Source organism: Neofelis nebulosa, chromosome 12 (genome assembly GCF_028018385.1).
Source record: "Neofelis nebulosa isolate mNeoNeb1 chromosome 12, mNeoNeb1.pri, whole genome shotgun sequence".
NCBI classification, from domain to species: Eukaryota; Metazoa; Chordata; class Mammalia; order Carnivora; family Felidae; genus Neofelis; species Neofelis nebulosa.
In genome coordinates this window covers 91,581,619-91,607,685 of record NC_080793.1, presented here as the reverse complement: position 1 = coordinate 91,607,685, position 26,067 = coordinate 91,581,619, and the positions used below count along the sequence as shown (strand labels likewise).

Sequence of the window (26,067 nt, the reverse complement as noted above, 5' to 3'; positions counted from 1 at the left end):
AACTTCGTTCATCAATGTCTTAATGCTTTCCAAAGTATAGGTCTTCACCTACTCTGTTAAATTTTTTCCTAGGAACTTTATTCTTGGTGCAGTTGCGAATGGGATTTTTTTCCCCTTAATTTCTCATTCTGCTATTTAGTGTACAGAATGCAAAAGAATTCATATATTAATTTTGCATCTTATAACTTTATTAAATTCCTCTTTAGCTCTTACAGATTTTGGTGGAGTCTCGGGGTTTTCTATATATAATATCATGTCATCTGCAAACAGTGACAGTTTTATTTCTTCCTTCCCAATTTGGATGTCTTTTATTTTTTTCTTGTCTGATTGCTGTGGCTAAGACTTCCAGTTGAATTAACTATGTTAAATAAAAGTGGGGAGAGTAGACACGCTTGTTTTGTTCCTCATCTTAGAGAAGCTCTTAGTTTTTTACCTTTGAGTAGGATGTTGGCTGTGGGTTCATATGTGGGTTTTATCATGTTGAGGTGTATTCCCTCTAACCCAGATTTGTTGAGAGTTTTTAGCGTGAGCAGATGTTGTATCTGTCAAATGCTTTTTCTGCACCTATTGAGATAATCATATGATTTTATCCTTTCTCTGCTAATGTGATATATATCACATTGATTGATTTGTGAATATGAAACTACTGTCCTTACCATCCCTGTAATAAATCCCAGCTTGATTGTGGTGAAAGATCCTTTTAAAGTATTGTTCAATTCAGTTTGCTAATACCTTGTTGAGGGTTTTTGCGTCAACGTTCATCACGGATATTGTGTGTTTGTTTGTTTTTATAGGATCTGTGTCTGGTTTTGATATCAGGGTAATGCTGGCCTTGTGGAATACATCGGAAAGACACTGGCCTAGGCTGGAGCTGCTTTGGAGAGGCAGAAGTGCCCCAAGTCAGGCAGATCAGATGGGGCGGGCCTGCTGGGGAACACGGGGTGGGCACAGGGCCCAAGTGGGGGACATGGAGAGGGTCAGCACTGGCTCCAGCTATCCAGGCTGGCGTCCAGCTATCCAGGCTGGCGGAGGGCAAGAAAAACGACGCCCACCAGCGATTTTGTTCCTGGAGAAATCTCCCGCAGATCCCCGCCCCTCCATCACACATGCTAAGATTAGTCAATAAATCTGCGTCGTGTTCCCCATGTGCTTCTCAAACTGCTGCTTCTGCGCTGTGGTTCAGGCCGAGGTATTTAGTGTGCCGGCCTGTTGAGGGTGGGGACTCAGCTCCTACCACCCTCTGGCTCTCCCCATGCTAAGCGCAGCTGGTTTTTAAAGCTCCCAGGGTTAAGTTTCACAGGTTTGCAAAGGCAGACATTATGAGGATTCCTCTTCCCGGTGAGGGTCCCCAGGGTTGGGGCACCTGGTGTGGGGTCTGACCTCACTGTTACTCTGTGCTTGTGACGTCCCCTCTGCTCGTGGTTAGTGGGACTGGAGGGTTGGTTCCTGACCACATCCCCGCCCTCCCACCTTGCCCAGGAAGCCTCCTCTCTACCAGCAGCTGTGAAAGGCCGGCTCTGCCAGGACGGCTGCAGAGTGTTGTGTCCACGGGTCAGGTGAGGTCAGGATCCTCCTACTCTGTCCCCTTCACTCTCCTCCAAAGATATCAATTTCACAAGGGGATCAAGGCCAGCCCCGTTGAGATCAGAATTTTATAAGGCTTCCTGGGTCCGACGGTTTAAAAATTAACCAGACGAAGCCCCTCCCCTTATCTAAATCTTCCTATGCTTTCTCCTTGGCTTTACAACAAAATCGTGTTTGCTGTGATTTACACGGTGAGCCTGATCTGGCATCTGGCCCCTCTACGCTCATCACCTGCCCCTCACCCTCCCGCTCCCTCTCCATCCTGGACAGCCTGGCTTCGATGTCCCAGGTGCTTGCACACACACACCCCCAACACACACTTGCCCCACACCGTCCCCCATATCAGTACCTCACCAGTCTCTTCGGCCGTTCACACCGCAGACGTCTTTGCTTCCAAGATACCTCCTCTTTGCCGCGGTCTAACATTCCCAGAGCCCGAATCTTACCCGAAATTCAACACTGTGTTTATCAGCTCACTGGTCGAGCGTCCACCTGCCCACAGAACCGTTAGCTTCTGGAGACAGAGACCTTGCTGTCTCGCGCCCCCAGAGCTTAGAACCCGGTAGATGTGGCCTAGACACACGGAACCGTAGAAGCCGAACGTCCGTTCATCTGGGTGGCTGGCGAGGTGCCCCGGAGGCCAGTCGGTGAGCTCATCAAGCGTGCATCAGTTGTAACGCCCCTTGTCGGCAACACCCAGGACGGTCCCAAGGCCGACGTTCTCAGATTTCACAAAGAAGCAGTGGTGCTTTCCAATCACAGTCCCGGTGCTTGGTAAGTGGATCCGAAAATGTAATTCCCAGGCGCAAGTCTGAACAGCTGTGTGAAAACAGCCGTGGACTTCGAAGTGTGAACGTGAGCGTTATTTTAATCTGGGTGTGTCTTTGGTCCCACGAGAGGGGGGACAGTGGCCCCGCTCGCCTAGACCATCCTGCGCCCCAGGGAGCACTTCTGGTTTGGGATGAGGGGGGTCACCAGCCCTGGACCGGGGCGGCCTTCCCCAGGTGAGAAGGGCACCTGCCTGCGGGAGTGACCGCATGGAGGAGGAGCCATCACAGGGGACACTTACCCTTCCTCCCGTGTCTGGGGTTGCAATAGCATCCCTATCACTTGTGGAACTGACACGAAGGGATTAATCTGTGTTTTGAACCGTAAGGACACGTGACAGGTGTACCGGGATGATCGACCGCTCGCTCCGAACGCCGTCCTCCGGGTTGGCATGAACACACTCGCGGGCCCCAGGACACTAAGTAACAAAATCGGGAGCAGGGGCTCTGGGTTCGGATCCCGGTCTTCCAACCTCCCGCCTGCGCGGCCTTGGGCACCCCACCCCGCCTCTCCTCCACGGCGTCTTCACCTATAAAATGTTGATAATAACGGTGTCTGCCTCAACAGGCAGTGCGGAAGGAAGGATCACATACCGCGTGCCAAGACTTTACCGAAACGCCCAGACCTTTGAACAATATTTATCTGGTGTCTTTTGGAAGCAAAGGGCTGTGGCCATGCTCCAAGTTCAGCGAGAAGGGGGATGTGCCCTGTCTTGAGTCAAAGAAGCTATAGACGTTGTTACGTACGCTAGAAAATAAGGAACTGGGGGGTATCAACAGAGTTAATATTCATGGATGTCAGGGGCTTACGCACACTATCTCCCTCAGCTTTCACAACAGTGCGACAACAGCATATGGCTCAGGACACACACTGCCAGACTACAAGGGATGTCAACCTAGCTCAAAAGAAAGAAAGGGCAGGGAGGGAGAAAGCGAGAGAGAGAGCCAGAAAGGAGGAAGAGAGAGAGAGGGCGAGAAAGAGAGGGGGAGGGAGAGACAGAGGGAGAGAGGAAGAGGGAGAAAGGGAGGGGAGGTTTGGAAGGAGGGGGGAAGGAGGGAGGAGGGAAGGAAAGAGAAGGAGGGGGAGAGGGAGAGATGGAGGGAGGGGGAGGTTTGGAGGGAGAAGGAGGAAGGGAGGGAGAGACACAGCGGGGCAGGGGGCGGGGGGGGGATGAGGTGCTGGCTTCCACAACTGGAACAGCTGCAAGCCCCCCAGCCTCAGCGCCAGTGAGGGGCCCCCCTCTTTGTGCACCCAGCTGTATTCTCCCCTCTCCCTCCTGTTTGCTGGCCTCCTTCCCTCCTTCTTCAGCCGGGCTTTCTCTGTGAGCCAGGGAACGGGGTTCTGGAAGCCCAGGGCCGAGTGCTCCCCAGCACACCCCGTGGGAGGCGGGGCCCCTGGGTCCGGTCTCCAGGAAGTGCACAGGGGGGCCTGAGTTATATGCCCACCAGGGGCCCCGCCACCGCACAGGGTGCCCCCGATCAGCCCCAGACAAAGAGCAAAAGAGAGAAAACAAGTAAACGAAAGAAGAGGTATTAATTGCCACTGAAGCCAAAGACGCGTAACCAGCAGTGGCGATGCCTCCAGGCCCCCTGTTGCGACAGGGGAGGGTTAGGTCTAGCCCCAGCAGGGCCCCGGAGGACAGAAGTCTTAGGAAGTGAAAGCATTCATCAGTGGAAGAAAGAACTCTATGCAAATTGGAGTTCCCCAAAAGTGGAACAGGGTTCTAGAGCTTCTCAGATTCTGGAAAGTGCTGGATGCACTTCTGCCTGCGTGTGAACCGGCCCCACACAGACACAGGGGGGAGGGTGTCCTCAGAGAGCCCGGGCCAGCCCGGGGGAGCCCTTTGAAGGCAGAGCCGGGGTGGTGTGGGGCTCCCCCCACAGGCACACTGGCATCTCCCCGGACCCTGCGGGGCTGGCTGCCCCCAAGGTCACGGACACAGTGATGCTTTCCGGAAACTGTATGTGCTGTCTTCAAACCCGGCTTCCCCCCACTGATACGAAAAGGGAAACAATTTTAAATACAAAAGCACACGTTCAACGTGAAGGTTTAGCGGGCACAAGGAAGCTGATGTGTTCTCTGCGGTGTAACGGCCACTTTTTCTGAGAGGTCTTTTTTGGGGGATTTTTTGACAAGTTTTTAGGTTCTGGGATCCCGACTTCAATTTCCAGGCATCTGCAGCTAAACCAGGTCCAATGTTATCCACACTGCGTGAGGCTGATCTGAGCAGAGACGTCACCAGCCTCAGGCCTCCCTCCGACTCGCACAGCGAGCAGAAGGGGTGTCCTGGAGAAGCCAGCCCCCCCCCCACCACCCCAGATCTCACCGTCTCTCCTGCCACAGCTGGAGACCACCCGCCTGTGGTCCTCGCCCTCTCCTCCGATGGCCACCAAGGCCCCCGCCAGGTCCCTGACCCTCAGGACAGGTCAAGCCACACCCACGATTACATTTTTAATTTTTACCACGGCCACAGAAAGGACTTAATTTGGAATGTAGGAAGAACTTGCCAGTTACAGGAGTTTTGCATCTCTAAGAAAGATAGCTAAGGGTTTCCTTCTGTCAGTATGGGCTGGACGTCTGGCGATCCCTGGTTACTTAAAAGCTCTTTAACATAAGCAGGGGAAATTTTCGTCTCTTTCTCTCATGTAGTCTTTCTGTATTAGAATCAAAGGAAATCAGATTGGAAAGGGAGCTTCAAACGCAGGAGGTCAGTCTTCCTGCTTCAAATCCCAAGCATAAAGACGTTATTGTCATTGGTGCAGTTGAACACGAAGGGGACTCTGAGTGACCGCGGGGTCCTGCACTGGACGCTGAGACAGGAGAAGAGCATCCATGGAGGAGCCGGTGACGTCTGAACAAAGGCCGTAGAGTAGTTCACAGAGCTGTGACCACGACAACGTTTGGGGATCAAGGCCCCGCGGTTATAAGGGGCTAATGTCAGGGAAAGCCGGGACAAGGAGGCACGGCCATGGTCCAAACGATCTTTGCAACTTTTCCACAAATAAAATTATTCCAAAAGGAAAAGTTTATTATAAATGAAGTACAGATGGGCACCTGGCTGGCTCAGCCAGTGGAGCATGTGACTCTTGATCTCTGGGTTGTGAGTTCGAGCCCCACGTTGGGTGCAGAGATTACTTAAAAATAAAATCTTGGGGCGCCTGGGTGGCTTAGTCGGTTAGGCATCCAACTCTTGGTTTTGGCTCACGTCACGATCTCACGATTTGTGAGTCTGAGCCCCACATCAGGCTTTGTGCTAACAGTGTAGAGCCTGCTTGGGATTCTCTCTCTCCCTCTCTCCCTCTCTGCCCCTCCCCTGCTCACACGCATTGGGTGCGTGCACGCTCTCTCTCGGAATAAATACATAAACGTTTAAAATGAATAAATGAATAAATAAATAAAATCTTAAAAATAAATAAAGGACGGATTTCCATTTATTTCTGTATTTCTGAGTCAAATTTGTTTTGTGTGCTGAGTAATAATGCATTTTTAATCCCTTCGTGTGTACTCAAATCCAGATCCCCATTTGAGATGCCCAAAGATGAAACAAATCAACAAACCTCCTTCTCATTGCCATCCGTGAGAGAAAATGGACAATTTCAAAACCATTAAAACCTTAATATAATTTTGAGAACTTAAAGTGAGCACCACACATTGAAACTAAGGGTTTGGATGTTTGAACCGAATACTGCTAGGTAAGCACATAACGTTTTTGAATAGACTCATCCTTTTACAAAGTTCATGTAGTAGCATTCCTTCCAGTGAGAGAAAAATAGAACTGTTTGCCTTTTATGGTTTTTGTTTCCTTCCTCTCATTATTCTATAGAAAAGAGGAAGAGTGGGCAAGCTTATGACAAATAGCTCATATTTAACCTGAGATTTAATTTTTTAACGTTTATTCACCTTTGAGAGACAGAGAGAGACAGAGCATGAGCGGGGAGGGGGCAGAGAGAGAGGGAGACACAGAATCCGAAGCGGGCTCCAGGTTCTGAGCTGTCAGCACAGAGCCTGACACGGGGCTCGAACTCACGAACCGCGAGATCATGACCTGAGCCGAAGTCGGACGCTCAACTGACTGAGCCACCCAGGTTCCCCTAACCTGAGATTTAATATAAGCCCAGACCTAATCTCTGGCTGCCCGGAGGAGGTGTGGATGGCAGAAGGTAGCAGGCGTCTGACCGCAGGCAGCCTCAGTGGGCCCTGAGGGTCTGGAGACCTGTATTTCTTTTCCCTAAGACCTGGGTAGCTCAGCTCCCCATAGCTGCTCAGTCCTATGACTCCACCGTGCTTTCCAACTTCCGATTACATTGTTTCTGTCGTTTTCCTTAATGAGGAAGGCTGCACTCTCCTCCTGCTCTGACTTGGCAAGGAATTCAGGTAGAGGACGATGCACGATGCTGGCACTCTTACTTGGTAAGCTCCTTGAATAATGTAGACTTTCTACGACACAGACCAGCACACTTTTTCTGTATGGAAACAAATGTAAAACTGGGAGGTTTGGGGGGCCATGTAGAATTTCTGGAGCACGGCCTACTTTGTTCAGTGTGTGTGTGTGTGTGTGTGTGTGTTTAACAACCCTTTGAAAATGTAAAAACAGGGCACCTGGGTGGCTCAGTCAGTTGAGCGTCCGACTTCAACTCAGGTCATGACCTCACGGTTCGTGGGTTCGAGCCCCGCATCCGGCTCTGTGCTGACAGCTCGGAGCCTGGAGCCTGCTTCGGATTCTGTCTCCCTCTCTTTCTGCCCCTCCCCTGCTCGCGTTCTCTTTGTCTCTCTCTCAAAAATAAATAAACTTCAAAAAAATGTATAAACTGATAATAATAAAAATGTAAAAGCCATTCTTGCCACGAGAGGTTGGGTAAGGGAGGCCACCGGCCAGATCTGACCTGCACCTGTCCTTTGCCAATCCCGGATGCCGTTGACAGTGTCTTTAAATGTCTAAGAGGAAAAAATAAATAAGTAAAAGCTCTTATTAAAAACCTTTCCCTGAGATGACAAAACATTTCTAGATGTGGGGGCCACCTCATGGGGCCGGGCTTGTTCTGACCGAGGGCTCTGAGCTCTGGGGCGGGAAGGCAGCGGGTTTGTGGGGTCAGTACAGACAGCCGGAGGTTCACGCAACCGCTGGTCAAGGCCCAGAGGGAGCCGAGTTCCCTCCGGGCTTTGGGGCTGGAGGACCCACCACCTCCTATCTCAGCTGCTGCTATGGGTCTGCAGGTGCCCATCTGATGCCGGCTCCCCTGAGCCCAACGGCCGGCCGGCCGCCTCCTCATCTCCCTGCCTTTCTCACCAGGAAACAACAGACCCCCTCCCCTCCTGCAACTGCACACCCAGGAACGGCCTTGGAGCTCTCATTGCCGCTTGTCTGCTGAGACCCACCTGGAGAGCAGAGATGCCGAGGCCGGTGGACAGCAGGGGACCGTCCAGTCCGATGGAAATGTGGCTCTTCTCCCTGATCTCTGATGCTGAGGTATTCTCGCGCTCGGGTGCTCAGGACGTCTTCAGCCCTCCATGCAGCTCTGACAAGTAGGGAGAGTGCAGAATGAGGGATGCCTTTGGGATGTCCCAAACCACACCCTCCTGGTCACCAGGGCTGATGCCTGGGCAGCTCCCAGGAGCAGGGCGGGAACACAGGACACAGATGCACCCTCTGTGTCCTGCTGCCCCAAGCTGCCTGTCCTCCGGGTGCGATCCCATCTAAATCCTCAAGGGTCCAAGCATGCTGCAAAACGTACCTTCTCTAATTCAGAAGGTCAGAGCAGAGAACGTGTTTATACGTTGCCTCGCAAGCCGCGGTCCTCGTAACAGCGGGCAAGGTAAACAGGATCGGTTCCGTGTGGTCGGTGCATCTGTTTCGTTTCACAGAAACGTCGCTCCGATGTACAGTTCCTATCAAGGGGTCTCTAGAATGTCAAACACCAAAAGGAGGAAAGCAAGTGAAATCTGTTACTCAAACGACAACACCCACTGGCCACTGACATAAACACATCCTACGTCACAAGTTACGGTTTAACACACTTCTAATACGTACGCGTGCCCAGCAGGGTCTATACAAAGACGTAGAGTGTAGAGCAGTCTGTCCTCGTTGTTCAGCCACACACCCTCCTGTAGGACACCGGAAACATCAGAAAAACGCAACACTCGAAGCAGATCTCCATTAGAGAATGGCGGGGTGTCCACACCGGCCCCACTTCTCTGTTTGATAGCCGTGAACTGGAGGACCATGTCCCTCCCTCACCCTCCTTCGTGTCCTCCACGCCAAACCGGAGAATCTGAGACCTGAGAATCCACGAAGGAAACAGGACAGAAAGGCCAGAAATAGACCCGAGTGTTAATGCTGTATGATGCTCGATCAACAAGGTATCTTTTTCTCTGTCTGACTTACTTCACTCAACATGACGCCCCCGAGGTCCATCCATGCCATTGCAAATGGCAAGGTTCCATTATTTTTTATGGCGGAGTAATATTCCTTTATCTATGCTATCTTGGCCATAGTAAAGCATGCTCCAACAAACAGGGGGGGCACCTATCTTTTCGAGACGGTGTTTTCGTGTGCTTTGGATAGATACCCAGAAGCAGAATTGCAGGATCATAGGGTAGTTCTCTTTTTAATTTTTTGAGGAACCTCTCCCCTGTTTTCCACAGTGGCTGCACCAGTTTACATTCCCACCAACAGTGCACGAGGGTTCCCCTTTCTCCAGCTCCTCGCCGACATCTGTCGTTTCCTGAGTTGTTAATTTTAGCCATTCTGACAGGTGTGAGGTGGTATCTCATTGTGGTTCGATTGACATTTCCCTGGTGACGAGTGATGGTGAACATCTCTCCGTGTGTCTGTTGGCCATCTGCATAAATGAAAAGCATGAAAAGTTTTCATTCGTAACTGAGTTTCAGTGTAGCGACCTCAACCCCAGGTGAGATCTGAAAATACACATCTGTCAAGTTTTCAAACCTTATCAATCAATAGGCTAGACGCACGAGCAAGCAGGGAATGCCCATTCGTGGAGCTGAAACATATTTTGAACTAGAAAATATCATTTCTGTTGTTTGTTTCTAGGCGTATTATTTTCTATTTTCATTAAAATAGACTATGATTCCCAGAGCAGTAATATTTAATAGGATTACATGCCAACACACTTAATGCTTTGCATTGGAAGACTATCCTAAAATAATGTCATATTGCTCGAGTTAGTTGCTTTACAGTTAACTAAATTGACTTGCAATTGAATTCCAATTAAGTAATTATATTTTTAAAGGGTAACCTTTTAGGCAAATACTTTGTCACCTGTTGAGATATTTGATCTTTTTTATGTTTTTATTATTTTTAAAGTGTTTACTTAGTTTTGAGAGAGAGAGAGAGAGAGAGAGAGAGAGAAGGAGCAGGGAGGGGCAGAGAAAGAGGGAGACACAGAATCGGAAGCAGGCTCCAGGCTCGGAGCTGTCAGCACAGAGCCCGACGTGGGGCTCGAACTCACAGACCTTGAGATCATGACCTGAGCCGAAGTCAGTGGCTTAACCGACTGAGCCACCCAGGAGCCCCAAGATATTGATCCTGTTTAATCTCCAGTGCTTAGCATCATGCCTGGCAATAAGAGGCACACAGTAATTGTCTGTTGATTTGAATGTCACTAAAAATAAGAAGTCAGAGGTGCCCAGAGAAGCCACACATATGCCCGGGAAAGCCTCGGAACAATGCCTGTGCTTTCTCGCCCCCACCGGTGTTATCACCACCGTGTACAAACCCACGCAATCCAAGTTCAAGTGCTATCCTTAGTCTTTAAGTTACTTTTCTCTTTTTTTTAATTATCGTATTATTTATTTATTTATTTCATTATTATTTTATTGTTGTTGTTCGAAACCTCACTGACAACAGAATAAAGGAGGAAGCCCGCCATTTGCAGGTAAAAGGTCACTTTCCCATCCCAGTCGAATTGGTGGAGGAAATCCAGCAGAAGGAGGCTTTTTCTCCATGTTCCGTGGTATTCTCGCTGATAGAGGTGACCAGTGGGGGGCATCCCTGAGATTCAGCAGCGCTGGCCTATCAAAATTAGCTTGCTTCAAAGGACAAATAGGGTTGAGTTGTTCCCTTTGAAAAAGGTATCCCTACCCTTTAAAACAGTTAAAATGGTGAATTTCGCGTTTTGTGACTTATATTCCAAGTCAAATAGTTTGTATCAAAATGCACTAAATGCTGTCCTACCTCTGGAGTTTACTCCTTCCTGTGCCAATAAAATTTTACCATGGCAATAGGTGCAGTTGAATAGTCTTTTTGTTTGCAAGCTAAAGCATCCTGATAGATGGATCACGTGTAACTTGTGTTTTTTAACTTGAAAGAGATGAAAAATGTGAAGCCCGCATTCTAAATATTAAAATGTACGGTGTATATTCTACACGTTCAATACATCTACCTAAAGTTGAAAAATGTGTGTCATTAGGGGCGCCCGGGTGGCTCAGTCAGTTAAGCGTCCGACTTCAGCTCAGGTCACGGTCTCACGGTTCGTGGGTTCGAGCCCCGCGTCGGGCTCTGTGCTGACAGCTCAGAGCCTGGAGCCTGCTGCCGATTCTGTGTCTCCCTCTCTCTCTACCCCTCCCTAGCTCACGCTCACTCGTTCTCTGTGTCAAAAATAAATAAACTTAAAAAAAAAAAATGTGTGTCATTAAATTCCGGATAAAGGTGGTGAAATCTTCAGGGCCCCACTATCTAGAAAAAGTCAAAAGAAACTTCCCTCTCCCTCTCACGTCTCCCCAAGAAAAAGAGGGACCGGCGGAAAACAAAAATGTAAAAGTTACTAACAGCAACCAAACAAGAAAAGGAGAACCACTCAACGAAATGAACTTGGAAAAGTGCTAGCTCATAAGAAAAACAGAAGTTGGAGAGGATCACGGTGAGGTCAGGCCTCCAGCTCCCAGAAACTACATCTGGTGAGTCTACAAAATCCTGGCAGTTCTCGCTCAAATCTTGACAGGATAAAAGGGAGTAATTGCGTATTTCTTAGTGTTGACCATGGGGCGGTGAAAATGGCTGAGGTGGGGATGAGGGCTCACGGGGAACCATCAGCATCGGGGCATGGCTTCGTGTCACCAGCGGGAAGCCTCGGGGCCCATGCTGATTGGGGAACAGAACTGACACCCAATGGCGCTCCAAGGAGTGGGGAAGCTCTTCCCTTTCCCTCTGCCGGGGAGGAGCGGGGCCTCCTGCCTCCGACCCGGGGTCCTGCGGGACAGAGGAGCCCAGCCGGTGCCCCTGACCTTCAGCTAAGCCCACCCCCTGCACCGTGCTCGAAGACGATAGCAAATTAGGCATGAAAGGAATACGAGGCCGGGGAGAAAGGACCTGCTGTAGGAATCCAGGAGCTGTCACCCGCAGAGGAGCAGAGCGAAACAGAAGTTCCGGAGAAACACTGCCAAATTAGCGCAAGGTGACGGCACTGAAGCAGCCACCCTGCTAAAGAGAATTGGAATAAGAAGAAAAAGGGTGAAGGACACAGGATCAGGATGGCTTGGATTTCTCGACATAAGACTGAAAGCAAGAAAGTGATAGAACGATGACTTCAAAATTGTAAACAAAAGTAAACAGAATTCTTTACAGTTCAAACCATCAAACTTGACGGTAGAAACTTTGTGGCTACGGAAGTTCTTTAAAACACCTACTTCTGGGGGCGCCTGGGTGGCGCAGTCGGTTGGGCGTCCGACTTCAGCCAGGTCACGATCTCGCGGTCCGTGAGTTCGAGCCCCGCGTCAGGCTCTGGGCTGATGGCTCGGAGCCTGGAGCCTGTTTCCGATTCTGTGTCTCCCTCTCTCTCTGCCCCTCCCCCGTTCATGCTCTGTCTCTCTCTGTCCCAAAAATAAATAAAAAACGTTGAAAAAAAAAATTTAAAAAAAAACAAAAAAAAAAAAAAAAAAAACACCTACTTCTGGAGCGCCTGGGGGGCTCGGTCAGTTAAGCGTCCGACTTCGGCTCAGGTCATGATCTCATGGTCCGTGAGCTCGAGCCACGTGTCTGGCTTTGTGCTGATGGCTTGGAGCCTGGAACCTGCCTCAGATTTTGTCTCCCTTTCTCTCTCTGCACCTCCCCCACTCATACTCTGTCTCTCTCTCTCTAAAAATAAAATAAAATAAAATAAAATAAAATAAAATAAAATAAAATAAAATAAAATCCCTGCTTCCAAGGGCGCCTGGGTGGTTTAGTTGGTTGACTGCCCAATTCTTGATTTCCGCTCGGGTCACGATCTCACAGTTTGGGATGGAGCCCGGAGTCAGGCTCCACACTGACACTATAGAGTCTGCTTGGGACTCTCTCTCCCTCTCTCTCTGTCCCTCCCCCACTCTCCCTCCCTCCTTCTCAAAAGAAATAAATAAACACTTAAAAATCTTTCAGAAAAAAATACACACTTCCATATATCTAGGGAAACAAACGGACAGCTGGTTCCACCAAAGCGATGGAATAAACTCCTAAGGAAGGGAAAGGCACAAAATACCAGAAGCACCGACTCCAAGATAGAAGAGAAACAAAAAGAAGCCCGGAGCAGAAAGAGAAGATGTGAAGCCTTGAAAACCTGTAAGCAAACAGTGCCCAAATTTCCAGCCCAAATTCCTGTCGCCTAGGTGGTCCAGAAGAACCATAAGCTGAGAATTGACCCTAAGTTGTCCAGACCCTAGTTTTACCCCGGGCTTCTGACAGAAACAAAAGCAAATTGTCTCTGAAAGAAAACGTCTTCCTCAACGAATCTCCACAAATAATTTTTTAAAGACAGTAAGTGGCTGGAGCACCTGGGTGGTTCAGTCAGTTAAGCATCTGGCTCAGGTCATGATCTCATGGTCCGTGGGTTCGAGCCCCGCGTCGGGCTCTGTGCTGATGTCTCAGAGCCTGGAGCCTGCTTCGGATTCTGTGTCTCCCTCTCTTTCTGCCCCTCCCCCACTCACGCTGTCTCTCCTCTCTCTCTCTCTCTCTCTCTCTCTCTCACTTTCTCAAAAATAAATAAACGTTACAAAAATTAAAAAAATAATAAAGACAGTAAGTGGTTCACAGAGAATGCAGCCAAGTGCACTAGGAAGCCTGGTCATGAGCAAGAACAGGTGGAAACATAAGAGACGAACAGCTATGGAGACCTCAGATGTCCATTAATACAGCAACACCAGAAAAGGAACACATTTGCTATTCTTAAATTAAAAAAAGAAAGAAAGAAAGAATCTGCAGGGGACAGGAGCCTTTAAACAGTGACTGTGTGGGGAATCCCCGAGACCAACATGGTGAAAAGTTTCACTGGGAGGGCCTCCTGGACCCGGAATATAGTCACAGCTAAGATTTACTACCGTGAAGGGTTAACAGCCAAGTGAGCAAAGGGAGAAGACACTGGGGAAGAGAGAAGAAAGTTCTGGCAGAAATGTGTTGACTTTTATTTATTTAGTCATTTTTAAAGATTTTTAAAGATTTTATACATATATATGTGTGTGGGTGTATTTTTTAGTGTTTATTTTTGAAAGAGAGAGAGAGAGAGAGAGAGAGAGAGAGAGAACGCTAGCAGGGGAAGGACAGAGAGAGAGGGAGACACAGAATCCGAATCAGGCTCCAGGCTCCGAGCTGTCAGCACAGAGCCTGACGTGGGGCTCGAACTTACCAACTGTGAGATCAGGCCCTGATCCGAAGTCTGAGCCTTAACCAAATGAGCAAGCCCCTAAAGATTTTATTTTTCAATTGTCTTTTAGATAGGTTTTTTTCCCTGGAGATTTGTGTGATGATTTTAACATTTTTTTTCCAACATCCCTAGAAGCACGCTAATTAACTTTAAAATGACTCAAAGCTGCAGACGACCACAGCAATGCCAAAGGGAGGCGTGTGGGGACAGACCTAGAACCTCATCTCCACTAACGGCCCCTGAGGACACAGAATCTTAGGAAGCTCGGTGTTTGCTCTCACACACAGATGCAAAGCTGGTCCTCATTGTCCACGTCCAACAACAGCCTGCACGTTCCAGAAACCTCCTGTCTGCAAGCTGTGCAGCCTGTGTTTGGAGAGTGCCGACTGCTTCAACTGCTGTTGGAAGCAAAACTAATGCGTAACAAATATAGCAAATACAGTAAAAATCCTTCACTTGAGTTACACATTTAATGACAAAAATGTACGGAAGAGAACGGCCAAGTGGGAGAGACTGGGTTCCGGTGAGCGTCCGTGCTCCTCTCACCTTGTGTTTTTCCATGGCGATTATAATCTAACGCACTGTATACTTTATTTTGATTTTACTTATTTATTTATTTATTTTGGCTGGGGGCACAGCCTTTTAAGACACGTACTGCCGACTGCTCTTACCAAGAAGAGGAGGACCTGGGAACTGTTTCACAGCAAGGTTTTCAAAGGGGCTGTGCGATAGAAAAAGTGGGGCCGGGGGATGGCGGAGGGAGTTTAGGCAGGTGTTTTTAAAACATGTATTTAAACTACAGCAGATGCTCGGGGCGCCTGGGTGGCGCAGTCAGTTAAGTGTCCGACTTCAGCCAGGTCACGATCTGGCGGTCCGTGAGTTCGAGCCCCGCGTCAGGCTCTGGGCTGATGGCTCGGAGCCTGGAGCCTGTTTCCGATTCTGTGTCTCCCTCTCTCTCTGCCCCTCCCCCGTTCATGCTCTGTCTCTCTCTGTCCCAAAAATAAATTTAAAAACGTTGAAAAAAAATTAAAAAAAAAAAAAAAAAAACTACAGCAGATGTTAGACTTAATTTCTTTAGGTCGAGGCCCGAGAGTCGGTCGTGGGTAGAAAGAAGCAAGTTCAACTCACGGTCAAGAACCTTCCAACAATGAGAGCCTTCAGAAAGCGGCCGCGTTGGACGCGCTGGGCCCGTCCAGAGGGGCGCGGTGAAGTCTGCTGCTCATCTACAGACAGCACAAGGCCACCTGGCTGGACGGCGGAGGCCTTGTGTTCTCAGATCAGCAGGGGCGCCCTGGCTTGGTGACCAGGAATGCCTGGCACAGTAAACACGACTCTTTTTCCCACGCAACGACAAGGCGAACTGGGCGCGCCCCTGAGTGCGACCGCTGCTTCAAACAGCCAGGTGGCAGGCCAGGCCGGCCAGGTGGCCCGCTGTTGGTAGCGCCCCTGGTCTGATTAGGAAGGCCCCTAGCGCAGGCCCTCAGTGCCTGGAAGGCAGGCGCAGGGGCGCCGGGGGCACTTGGGGCGCGACCCGGGCCTGGGGGCGCTGGGGCGGGACCGGGCCTGGGGGCCCCAGGGCTCACGGGCGGCGGGGGCGCGGGGGGGCGCTCGGGGAGGGACCCAGCCATAGGGGCACCGGGGCGCGCAGGCGGCCGGGGAAGGGCCGGGGGACGCCGGGGGCGCTCGGGGCGAGACCCGGGCACGGGGGCACTGGGGCGCACAGGCGACGGGGAGGGGTCGGGGAAGGGTCGGGGGGCGCGGGGGCGGTCGGGGCGGACTCTCGGGGCGGGCCCCGGGCGCGAAGGCACTGGGGCGCACGGGCTGCTGGGCGGGCCCGGGGCGCTGGGGCGCGGCGGCCAGGAGGAAGTGCGGGGCCTGCCCGGGCGCGTTAAGGAAGTTGCCGAAAATGAGGAAGCGCCTCGCGCTGGGCGGCTGAGGCGACTCCAGCGGCCGGAGGAGCGAGGAGGAGCGGGCGGCCCCGCGCTGCGCCCCGAGCCGCCCCGGCCCCGCGCCCCGCGCCCCGCCCTCGGCTCACCTGGCACAGGTAGGTGTGCGGCGCGCTCTGGGCCCGGCAGCGTGGACGCGGCGCCCGCGGGCACCAGCGCGCCGGGGGGGGGATGCCCTCCTTGCCCACCCCCACCCCCCGGGCCGGGGTCTGCGCCCCGGCACCCGGCGGGGCAGGTGCGCGCGGGGGGCCCTCGGCCTTTGAAAATCGAGGGCAGTCCGAATGTTCGGAGTTAAAACGGGCGGGTGCTGGATCCCTACCTCCCCCCGCTCAACCGGGTGCGTCGGGGGCCGGGCGACCGGGGTGCGGAAGCCGCGGGCGCGGGGGACCCGGGCGGGACGCGCACGCTTTCGTTGGGCCGTCTCCGCAGTCACTGGAAAATTCCACCGTGTGTATGTATCCCAGTGCGGATGCTCACATGCCCGCGGGGCGGGGAGGGGGGGGGGGCTTAACGCATACGCGGCTTTTCCTACGGAAAGAAAGGGCAGTTGCGTAAAAACGTGAAACTTTCTGAGCCGCCGCTGAAATTCGGCAGGATCGCGCCTTTCGACACATTTTCATGGTGAAGTAGCTTCCTTAGCCAGTCCGTGACTCGGAGAAGGAAAGGAGGTTCTCTGTAGGACAGCGTAGGTTTGCGTTAAACACGGTCTTGGCAACGTGGCTCCAAAACCTTAAGCCCTCCGTGACTGCAAAGGGGATTCGATTCTGGGTGTTTTCGAATGTTGGAGAACCAGAGAGACGGTCATCGGAGAAGGGGCAGTGGGAATCTTTTTCCATTGCAGGCTGGTGCAAGTTGTGTTTCTGAGTTTGCCTGAATCACCAAAGGTTCCACTGATCCCCCGCAAAACTTCAGCAGAAGTTAGCTGTTCGTTTCCTTGCACCCTGAAAGCCTGCCCCTGAGTAGGAAGGAGTGGTAAATGTCCATTCCTGAATCTTCTAGGGAAAACGGAGTTCATCTTGTGAGGACTTGGAATTCCCGGAAGAAATGGAGATGGTTCTAGCCTCTGAAGTCTTCGTTTTCGTAAGAACAGATCCGTTGCTGCTACCTACACAGGCAGCGTGTCAGTGAAATGCAATTAAATTCATTGGTGTGCCCACCACCCCCACTCCCACCCCTTCCCCCCAAAAAAGTCCAGACAGTGCATGAATACATTTGTCCTAGAGCTAAAACGTTTAAAAACTTGTAGAGTTATGGGGTGCCCGGGTGGCACCGTTGGTTAAGGATGGGACTTCGGCTCAGGTCATGATCTCACAGTTCATGGGTTACAGCCCTGCCTCGGGCTCTGGGCTGACAGCTCGGAACCTGGAGCCTGCTTTGGATTCTGTGCCTCCCTCTCTCTCTCTGCCCCTCCTCTGTTCGTGCTCTGTCTCACTCTGTCTCTCAAAAATAAATAAACGTTCAAAAAAAATTTTTTTTAACTTATAGAGTTATTAGGTGTTTTAAATGAGAAATCTTGGCTGTTAAAATTACTTTATCAAGTCATGTTCCATCTACATCATACCTTGGGTGTATTTAGAGAAATGTTGCAGCAAAATAGAAATTGGTTTGTATTCTCTGTATGTGGTATACCTCCATATGGAGGATTTTATAAGCGGTCTTAATAAGTAGAAAGTTTTTAATGTTGGAAGCTAGGATAAACAATGAGGTGTATATTTTAGGTGTTTACCTTTCCTGAAACGGAATGATGGAAAGATAATTTTATTGCTAGATCTTTGTCTCAGAGACAACTCACGTTAGCCTTCTCCAGGCTCATATTGAAAAATCTAAGTGCAGGTCTGATTTCTCTGTTTTTTTATTTTATATTAAAAAAAATTTTTTTTTAACGTTTACTTATTTTTGAGACAGAGAGAGACAGAGCATGAACAGGGGAGGGGCAGAGAGAGAGGGAGACACAGAATCGGAAGCAGGCTCCAGGCTCTGAAACGTCAGCACAGAGCCCGACGCAGGGCTCGAACCCACGGACCGCGAGATCGTGACCTGAGCTGAAGCCGGACGCTCAACCGACTGAGCCACCCAGGCGCCCCTATTTTATATTTTTTTAATGTTATTTATTTTTGAGAGATAGAGACAGAGCATGAGCAGGGAGGGGCAGACAGGGAGGGAGACACAGAATCCGAAACAGGGCTCCAGGCTCCAAGCTGTCGGCCCAGAGCCCAACACAGGGCTGGAACCCAGGACCATGAGATCATGACCCGAGGCGAAGTCAGGTGCTTAGACGACTAGCCACGCAGGTGCCCCTGATTTCTCTGTTGTTGTTGTTGGTTTTTTTATTTTTAATATGTATTTATTTATTTTGAGAGAGCACAAGCAGGGGAGGGGCAGAGACAGAGCCAGAGACAGAGAATGAGAATCTCAAGCAGGCCCCCTACTCAGTGTGAAGTCCGATGCGGGGCTCAAACTCACAAACTGCGAGATCATGACCTGAGCCGAAGTCAAGAGTCAGACACTTAAGCAACTGAGCCACCCAGACACCTCTGATTTCTCTGTTTTTACACCAAAGACTTCTTTGTAGGGTGTCACTCATGCAGCACACAGCGTGTCCGTAATTATTCTCCAAAACCCTTGTGCTAAGGTATGTTTTGGAATCCTGGATTTTCTGCAATTTAGAATTCAACTTTGGAATCTCACGGTCAGCACTGAGCAAAAGGTTTCTCCGAATCTAGAAAGGTCTGTGTGCACGCTGCCGCCATGTTGGCGACTCCGCTGGACAGCACCTTGTAATCTTACCCGTTCGGCTGTCTGCACCAACAGACTGACTCGTCTGCCCCAGTGGAATAAACAGACTATAAATAGCCGTGTGTCCGTCTAGGGCAGATGTTGTCACTAAGCGAGGTTCCCTAAAACTTACCTCAAGACCGTGTTTTTCAGAGCGTTTCCGCGTTAGGACTCAGGGACCCTACGAGACTCCTTGGTGCTACCGTTTACTTTTGAAAATAAATTGCATTTCTACTGTCCAGTAACTACACCTCCTGCAATTCAATGGGCAGTTTCCCCTTTTCGGGAAGTCTGAAACAGCAAGACTGAGCTGAAGTTTCAGCGATAGCTCTCACGGTGTAGATCCAAGGGAGAAGAGGACGTTTCAGCCTTGCTGATAAACTGTTCTCCAACAGCAAGTATTCTGGCAGCCGATGATGTTAGAGCTAGAACACACAGACAGTGCGGCCACCCTGTGTCGCTGAAGTGTGTTTCCTGTTCTCTTCTCAGCTGGCTCGCTCTCTGTCCCTTATCTGCGCCTGAAGGATGGCAGGGCACTTTTACAATCCAAGCTAATTTTTGCTTTCTCAACTGTCACTGTATAGATTTTTTTTTTCCAACGGCCCCGGATCCTCACCTCCTTTCCCCTCACCTCCCTCCCCCAATCGCAAGTTTCGACATTTTATTCCATTTCTGTTTTTTTTAATGTTTATTTTTAAGAGAGAGAGAGAGACAGAGCATGAGCGGGGGAGGGGCAGGGAGCGAGGGAGACACAGAATCCGAAGCGGGCTCCAGGCTCCGAGCCGTCAGCCCAGAGCCGGACGCGGGGCTCGAACTCATGGACCGCGAGATCGTGACCTGAGCTGAAGTCGGACGCTTAACGACTGAGCCACCCAGGCGCCCCGAGAATTTTTTTTTTAAATGGTCACATGCTGAACTTTTTTTTTTTCTCCTTGGACTTGACATTGTCTCAAGTTGATCTTTGTCACAAATAGATTTTTGTTTTGTCTTGCTTTTGACCGAGGCATTGTGGGAAGATTAATACAAAACTAGAGAGCAGATATTCAAGGAAAACTTCATTCATTCATTTCGATGATCTAATAGCAGGGACACGTTCTATGAGCTTGCAGTTTTGCCTGACAAAGTGTTAGCTTGCGTCCATTGGCGCTGCCTTTGACCTTTAATTATGTAAGTTTTGCTCGATGAATCTTGAAAGGTGGTTGGATTGGAATCACAGTCACAATTAGCCAAGGCCAAAGATACCAGTAGGAAAAAGACTATTTGGGGTCGTATTACAGTGGGTTTAACAAATCAAAAATGACTCTATCTTGATTCTTCCATTTCTGGAAACCACCAGAAATGGTTTCTGGAGGCTACCAAGGGCTGCTGGTGGGAGGAAGAGGTAAGTAGTGAGGGGAGAGCAGTGACACCCCAGTTACTAAGGAGGGTGGGCAACAGCTTCTGTGACAGATGGTATCTGGTGAGTAGCATCCACTGGCCTGGGGTACCTGCTGTGACACTGGGGTCCTGGTTCCTGAAGCCGGAGAAGGCACCACCCCTCCGTGCTGTGCTGGAGCCCTGGTGGGGGCCTGGGACAGAAGGGCCCGGAGCTCCCTGCTTGGCCCGCTGGATGAGAGAGGCTTCATCTGGACTCAGGCTGAGCCAGCAACAGCGCCCCAAGGCTGGTGTCAGGGTAAGTGAGGCCCAGGCGTGGTCAGGACAGTCAGTGGGCAGGGTGGGGAGGGATGGCCGAGGGCCCAGAGCCTAGTTTTGGGAAGAGCCACCATTTAGATATTGGCTTGTTTGTCTATGCTGTGCTTGGGCTGCAAAGGGCATCTGAATGTCCAACGTGTGACCTTCACTGTCCCACTACAGCTGTTTGTCAGAACTGGGAAATCATTCTGCTCTGGTCCGTCTGATAATTTCTTAACGCTGTTTCTGCCGACTTGTCACAGTTTAGGTGTGACTAGAGTTGAGTTTGGTTTTTATTAAATTCTCGTTTATAGCAGTACGTTCCCACCCTCTAGTGCTGTTCCCCAAAGCAATCCTTTTCATCTTTTTGGCTATTTCTTCTAGAACTTTCCACCGCGTTTCCTGACAATAGGCTCATTTGTTCTTTGGTTTTGATGTATCAGTTCTAGACTGTGTCTGCCAACTTCCTGCTGTGAGAAGGGAGCCCTGGGCCTTCCCAGACCACCACCCATGACAGTCGTGCAGTCATTTGGGGTGAAGAAGCCTATTTGGTATTTATTGTGATGATACTTACTGCTAAAGCAAGGTGTGCGATATAGTTCCAATTTATTGCCCTTGGTTGTTTTTCCTGGGCGAACAATTGCTTTTGTGTTCTCCCGGTTGGCTCTGTGCCTGTTACAATGGTCTCCCCAACTCTCCGACACAAAACTCACCGTGCCCCCCTCGCTTTCTCACTGTGTCAAATATACCAAGCAATCGATCAGTTCCATTTTTCTTTTTTCCTGGAGCCTTTTTCGTTCTTGCCAGAGTCTGATGGTTTTTCTTCAGCCCCGCCACACACGTATCAGAAGCCTGCGGTGGGAAGGTGGTTGACTAAATACATTTTCTACAAAGTGTCTGTCAGACCTTTGCTTCTACCGTTTGGGGTCTTAACACACCTCTTATCAGTGTCATGTACAGTTTACCCATTATAAATCCCTTGTCATAATTGTGGAAAACATTTCCTTGGAAATTTTATTTCTATTATGTATTTCATACGTATATATGATATATGTTATATATTACACCTATACATATATAATATATAATAAATATGTATATACGATGAGATAATATATGTCGTAACTCCAATGTGATAGTTGTCGTCTACATTTTAGGTCAGTCTCCACACCACCTCTGTATTGGCTCTGACACTGATGTTTTATTATCCAGTTGATGAGCATATATGTATTTTCCTGGGAATGGGGAGCCCACGGCACTTTTTTCAGATGCCTGGTCTGGATCCCTTGGTCCCGAAACAGGTGCCATGTGACCTTAAATGGTGTTCCCAGGGAAGCTTTCTTTGCCCAAGTCGTGCGGTGTCGGATGGGATATGGGCGAGCAGGCAGGTCGCTGTTATGGGTGTGGAGCCGTGGTACAGGGGGCGTGTGCGGGGAGGGCACCTGCCAGCACTCTCACACGTCCGTGGCCGTGGGATGTGTTGGTTCCTTGAGCATCCTGGGGATCGGGGCTCCTGGGTCCCCTTTGTGAAATGATTGGCGGCCTCCTGCCGCCCCTTTACAAGATCTCAGGCTTTGCTTGGGTGGAGGCAGAATGCTGTGGTTATCTTAACCTCAAGTGTTGAGAATGTTTGGATCACTTGATTGCTATGATGCCTCAGAGTCACGGCCACTGAGTATTTTTATCAGCAGCGGTTGAGGGTAGGTAGGGGTCCAAAGTTCCTCTCGGTTCAAGTCTCATTGTTTTTAAGCTTTTGTTTCGATCTCTGTGAATAGAACGACCACAGGGGGGTTCACTGAGATGTACCACAGAGCCACGTGGGTAGCCTCCATACCTGGCCCATGGTTGGGACTCAGATGACCACCACGGCCACTCCCACGAGGCCGGCTCTAGGAATGTGTTCCTACAGTCTGGGGCAAGACTAATAATAGCACTCCCAAATGGGTCACGGGTGAATAAGCACGATTTCGTTAGTAATTTATTTTTTTATTTGAGAGAGAGCAAGAGAGCAGAGCAGCAGAGGGAGAGAGAATCCTAAGCAGGCTCCACGCTCGGCATGGAACCCGGTGTGGGGCTCGATCCCGCCACCCCGGGATCATGACCTGAGCCGAAGTCAAGAGTCAGACGCTTAACTGACTGAGTCACCCAGGTGCGCCCCCAAATACTATTTCTGAAGTTAGTTTCTCTGACCTCCTAGTTAGGAGAACCTTCTGGCATTTTTAAGTTTCTCTGACCTCCAAGTTGGGAGAACCTTCTAGCGTTTTCTAAGGTGGTAAATGCAGAACGTGCACGGGTATGTGTCCATCAGGGAGAAATTCAGAAAAGACCGGGACCAGTAACCCCTGTGTGACCAGCACCCTCTGTGGGAGGGCAGCCTAGTGTGTTTGCCTCCAGCCTTCGGTCCTCTGAGCGTGTGTGTGTGTGTGTGTGTGTGTGTGTGTGTGGTTCTTAGCACCAGTATCATTCTGCAACTTTCTTGTTTTAATCGACAGCATGCCGAAGAGTGAAGAGGTCTTCCTATCCGTGATCATTGTGTTTTATTCCACAGATTGGAAAATATGATCATTTACTGATAGACGTTCAGGGTCCCCCCCCCCCCGCTAATTTTTGATATTTGATTATTAGCACATCGCCTCTAACCAACCGAGCTAGCTGGCCGCCTAATTTTTGACATTATAAACAAAGCTGCAGTGAATGCACTTCTTCATTCTTGTTTCCCCCCTCTTTTGCCCATTGAATTGTGTTTCACAGAACCATCAAGTGGCTCGAGAAAGATCTTCGCCCTGTCCATCCTGTTATCAAATCCATCTATCGAGGCTGTTGTATTGCAGCAAGCAGGTGGTTAGTTTCCAAGGAATATAGTCAATCCTTTATTTTTTTAATGATACCTTCAGTGTTGGTGGTGTTTCTTACGGGTTCCAGTGTGGACATTCTCTTCTTGCTGTGTGGCCTCTGTCTTCCTTTGGCATGGGCTCATCTGTTGGCTCATTTTGTGCCTCTCCTGTATGCAGGGTGAGATTTCCTGCTGTGCTTGGTGATCCTAGGATGTGGCTGGTCTTTTTTTTGCCCCCCCCCCCAAGGTGGCCTAGGAGTTCGTCTTCTGAGTCCGCGTTTGTTCTGTGGCTCTTTCCTAGCCTGTCCCCGTGAGATAGGAGGGGTGAGGTATGCACGGGGCAGGGGGAGGCAGGAACCAGCGTGTGGGGTGCAGGGGCGCTCTGTCCTTCTCGGATGTGGTCGTGCCCTGCCTCTCTGAATGCGTGTCTTTCCTGCAGAGACTGCTCAGCAGGGAAGAGGGGCTGGAGGGGGTTGGGCCGCCTCGTTGCTCTGCTCCCCTCCCACCCAAGGCTCTGGCATTCCCCGGACACCATGCCCTTGGGCCTTCTCCCAGCTCCCAGCCTGCCCCTGCTCCCTGCCTACACGTGGACTGTGGTTTCCGCCTTTGGGCTCGGCCCATCTTGCTCCGTCTCTTGGCCATGGCAGGGGCTTGCCATCTGCCAGCAGCGGGCCGCCTTTACTCCTATCACGGTCATGTACTCAGAGTCTGCGTGACAGTTTTAATGGTGTTTCTTTCCTTTCTCTGCCTTTGTAGCTGCTGTGTACGCTCAAAGAGGAACTCACCACTTCCTTTTTTTGTTGTTAGCCACCCCAATCAGCTGATGGTCATAGCTATGTGAGGACGTGACAGCGAGGAGGAGGAAGGAGAGGAGCTCACCAGGGCAGGGCTGGATGACAGGCCTGGGGCTCCTTCGGTGTGGCCTGTGGCCCTGGGAGCGGGGCCAGGCAGCCTGGAGCTCAGGCAGGGAGTGTGTCCCAGCAGAGGGCTGAGCTGTGGCGTCCATGCTGATTATTGGAACGTGGCCAGCCCGGAAGCATAACTTTCGCAGACGCATGTTTAAGGATGCACGGGCTGTTAAAATGGAAGGGACCTGGGGGACCATCGGATTCACCTGCTGAGAAGCAGTCAGGCCCAGAGAGCTGACATGACTTGTCCAGCTGCTCAGGGGTGTTCCTGCATTGCAAAGCCTCAACGGCTGTGTTGGGAGTCCAGAACTGCGACTGTCACCTGCTGCTCCGACAAGGGATCTGCTGCCATGCATAGTGAGGGGACGTGGGGTCCTGTCCTGGACACGAGGAGACCCAAGAAGGCAGAGGGAGAGCATGAGCGCAGGGGGCCATGCTGTTTCTATCTTTATAGCTTTGTGTTGGGAAATTAAGCTCACTCAGTAGGAGTTGGACCAAAAAGTCCTGAATCAATGAGGGGTTAATATGCAAACATCTGATGATTTTACTTTTTGTCTCTTTTCGACACACGGTAAACTCACTTCCAAGTTCACCGTCAGCGTGAACTGGAGCCACGTGGAAGCATGTCCGAAGGGGCCCGCCAAGCCGCGGTCTATGCTTCAGGCTGCCCCGCAAGGGGAGGAATCGCCACGAGCATGGGGAGGGAAAGTGCGAGGTGTCCTGACGGATGGAACAGAGCAGGCAAGAAAGGACGTTTTCCGGCTCGGTGTTGTCCGATGGTGGCCACATTTGTGACACAGTCGTCTGCCATGAGAGCGTGCACCCTAGAAAAGAGGCAGAACGTCAGGCAGGGTGCCCGCGAAGGAGCCGCCAGTCTCTGCAAAGACACGGCGGCCAGGTAGTCCTGGCTTATCTCTTCTAAGAAGACTCTGGAAATCGGGTCGGCATCCATCGAGAGAGGAGTGGCATTCCTTTGCTGCGGTTGCCCAAACAGAGGAGGCGAAAGGTGGTGGTTTAAACAGTTCTGGAGGCCAGAGGTCTGAGACCAGAGTGCCTGCAGGACGGGTTTGTCCCGGGCCTGTCTCTTTGGCTTGTGGATGGTGTACTCTCCCTGTGTCCTCACACCTTCTTCCCTCTGGGTGTGTGTCTGTGTCTTAATTTCCCCTTTTTATGAGGAAACCAGTCACATTGGATAGGGCCCTCCATAATGGCTTCACGCGAACGTAATCACCCCTGTACAGACTGTTTCCAAATAAAGTCTCATTCTGGGTGCTGGGGGTTCAGAACCTCAACATAGGAATCTGTGGGACATGTCGGGTCAGTCATCACAGGGGGTCAAGTGAAGTCTGGCCCCTCATCACGGTGGCCTTGTATGCTGGGGTCAAGAGCACGAGGGGACTCTCCGGGCCTGGCCTCGGAGAGGCGTGGGAGCCACCTGAGGTGCGTGTTGCAGACAGATGGTTCCAGAACATTGTGTCCACATGCACCAAACAAAGCTAAGTAAGTTGAAATGCCTAAGTTACCATTTTTCTTCCACCTTGAGATTCGAAGAAAGAAAGAAAGAAAGAAAGAAAGAAAGAAAGAAAGAAAGAAAAGAAAAGAAAAGAAAAGAAAAGAAAAGAAAAGAAAAGAAAAGAAAAGAAAAAGGAAAAAAAGAAACTTAGGGACACAATGCAAAACAGGGGTGGAAAGGAGAGACAGGAGCCACAGGATGTAAGGGCACAGGTGCAGGGGATAGTGGAGAAACCAGCCCGAATTACACGTGGGATGGTCCTGGGAGGCACGAGGCACATCTCCCATCCAGGAAGGGGACATGGGGTATTAGTGTTCTTGGGAAAGCTTTACTTTTTATACCAAAATAAGTTCCAGGCTGAGCAAAGAATAAAAATAGA

At 50.5% G+C, this 26,067-nt stretch overlaps 1 protein-coding gene and 1 long non-coding RNA gene across 5 annotated transcripts in view; one reads left to right on the top strand and one right to left on the bottom strand.

The window, feature by feature from the left end:
* Positions 1 to 4,850: 4,850 nt before the first annotated feature.
* On the bottom strand, positions 4,851 to 14,844 carry LOC131490804 (uncharacterized). Of its 3 annotated transcripts, XR_009251215.1 has the most exons (5): positions 12,315 to 14,844; positions 8,648 to 12,053; positions 8,145 to 8,514; positions 7,789 to 7,928; positions 4,851 to 7,347 (listed from the first exon to the last, which is right to left on the bottom strand). It is a non-coding gene; the product is annotated as an uncharacterized LOC131490804 (long non-coding RNA). The 3 variants fall into 3 exon arrangements; XR_009251214.1 differs by having other exon boundaries at positions 8,145 to 12,053; XR_009251216.1 differs by having other exon boundaries at positions 8,145 to 9,251; positions 14,328 to 14,844.
* Positions 14,845 to 15,949: 1,105 nt separating this feature from the next.
* Positions 15,950 to 26,067, top strand: part of SYK (spleen associated tyrosine kinase) — an 85,872-nt gene continuing 75,754 nt past the window's right edge. For both annotated transcript variants that reach the window (XM_058693257.1, XM_058693256.1), the window contains exon 1: positions 15,950 to 16,086. The gene's annotated coding sequence lies outside the window, so the exon portion shown is untranslated. The remainder of the gene's footprint in view (positions 16,087 to 26,067) is intronic.